We start from the raw sequence: 2583 nt of genomic DNA, 5'->3' as shown, positions 1-2583 counted from the left end.
TGAAAGTAGGGAGAGTCGTGAAAAATTGACGAAGCAAAAGCAGAGGGAGATCGGGAGCAAAGGTGGGTCAGTAAGAGACAGAACACAGTGTCTGTCTTCAGCCCAGCTACACACAGGTTACTGCTTTAGACTCATTCGCTCATTATTTCAATCACACTGGGAATGTTAGAAGATGCAGTTTGTGTGTGTGTGTGTGTAAAATGTCAGTGAGTCACATTGGTCATGGGTGGAACGCTGCACGAGTCTATGTGACAGATGAGGAATCCATCATTCAGTCATCAAACTGGGGTGATAGATCAATATAGATAGAGAACATTAAACGGACACTTTGTGTATGTGTCAGTTTGCAGTCTGTGTATCATATCTCGGCGTACAGGCTTACAGAGGATATTCATGTATGGCTGAGGGGATAAAGGAGTGCGTGTACATGTTTTTTTGAATTGAGTGATGTTCTGTGTTCCGGGAAAGCTTACGTGATCTCAGAAATGGACAAAATACATTATAAGGGATTATAATTGCATTTTACTTTGATTTTGTTCATTTTCTAAGTGGCACGTTGAAAAAGGCAACAGAATAAACTCTCAAATATCGAAACAAAACCCTCAAATATCATGAAAGGGGTTGAGGTGAGGTGAGTTAATAAAGATTTAATATGCAAAACAGTAATGGAGTTAGTGTTTATGTGGCGTGTTTTAGTTCCAGCTGACTTCTAGTATAAATCATTATCAGAGAAAAAGTAGTAGCAGTAAAAATGCCCCATATTGTAGGATCCAGCAGGTTATCTGTCCTTCCTTTCACCTGGTGTTCCAAGCTGGTTTGGATGTACCTTGTCTATCCTAATGGCTGCGGATAGACCAAAGCAATCCTGGAAAAAAATCCCAAACAAAGACAAAAGCACACACAGATGGCGAGGCAGAGGACAAGGGGAGACAAGAAGGTTAAATGGGAACGAGTGTCGTGCGCAGCTGTGAGAGAGCAGAGAGGTGAGGGGGACGCCTGGTCATCATCAGGAGGAAGACGCACACAGCTGTTATGTAATTAGATTTACAACACAACCATGTGCAGAAATGTGAGCTGCCTCCTGATGGGCTGATGCTGCACACATGCTGTCACACCCACAACTGCACCATAACAAGGACAGATAACAAACATCCATTTCCAGCCCTCTGTTCTTTCTTTGCAACGCTCAAACTAAAGACTTTAGATAAACAGTCATCTATTTAGTTTGCAGATGCAATATGCAAAGTTTACTGTTAATGCTGAAACAACATCAATCACATTTTGGCACTGGTTAAGAGTTTTTGTTGCTTCGCTGCATGAGAAAGATGTCCATGTCCACCAGGAGAACACAGAATACAAAATTGAAAAAAGCCATTTTTTTCTGTTCGTTCTCTTTAAACAAAATTGAGTTTGATTTTGATGATATCCTCCAAACTCAGTTGCAGTTGGTTTTGGTAAATATGAGCACATGGTCATGCTGAGAGATTCCAAAGATTCCAAATTCTTTTGTAGTTTTCCCCATGTGACAGATTTACGTGACACAGGCCTCCCACACACGTGCGCACACAAGTGCTAAATTCAAGGTCATTTGCCATTTGCTGTTTGTCATTTTCACCTCCAGGCTCCATGGCAACAGCACCTGTCCCTTTAAATGCTCTTGCATAACAGCATTTAATAGTTGAATATTTAAATAACAGCACTGAAACTAAATGAATAACAAGTGCTTTAAATTTGTAGAATATCTTTGTGAATCAAAAAAATGTGAAAGCAGAACACACGCTGTGTGTATTGCCACACATCTGAGTGGATTTCTGAGCTGATGCGTGTGTGTATTTGGACAGAGATGGACAGAGGTTATCTAACTCCACTGGCACCGCCTCTCACTGAACCGTTTGGGAACATGACAAGCTGGTGTTACATGTCAGCGGGAGGTGCGAGCTAGACAGGGACGGGCTGATCCTTTTTATTTCTGGAAGGCCTAATATCATCTAAGCGTTTTGCCAGAAAACGCGACCCCGGATTTAGACATTACACCCCAAGACACATGTGTTGACGTGTTACATAAGACCTCATGGACACATTCAAATATGGAGACACACACATAGACACACACTGGTACTTTTACATAAGAGATGTCTATTCATATAAATACACACAAAGTATTACCTGGGTCCAGGTCACAGAGACAGAAGCCCTGGTGCCCCTGTCCCTCACAATGACCTCGAGTCCTCCACGGGCAGGTTGTCTCAGACTAGTTGGGCTATACAATCCCTCCAGGCTGTCGCACGTTGTAAAATGAGACACACCTCATCTGCGAATGAATAAACTTGGCAGCTTGTGTAATTACCTGTCATTTCCTTCTCACAAACCAAACCTTCAGTTGTGCTATCAAAATTCAGACAAAACATTTTGAATTAGATATTGAGGCATGAAATATAAATGTAGCCAAAGAATTTCAAAACCAAGACAGATCTGTTGCATAGATTAGGTGATAATATATAATAAAATAACATAAGGCTTGAACGTCTAGCAGAGGTTTGAGGCATTTGAACTTTGAACAAGAAAACAAAACCATAACAGTAC

Source organism: Genypterus blacodes, unplaced genomic scaffold (genome assembly GCF_046128005.1).
Source record: "Genypterus blacodes isolate CSIRO-AG114 ecotype Tasmania unplaced genomic scaffold, CSIRO-AGI_Gbla_v1 ptg000007l_1, whole genome shotgun sequence".
Taxonomy (NCBI): Eukaryota; Metazoa; Chordata; class Actinopteri; order Ophidiiformes; family Ophidiidae; genus Genypterus; species Genypterus blacodes.
Note: the sequence above shows the minus strand (reverse complement) of the source record.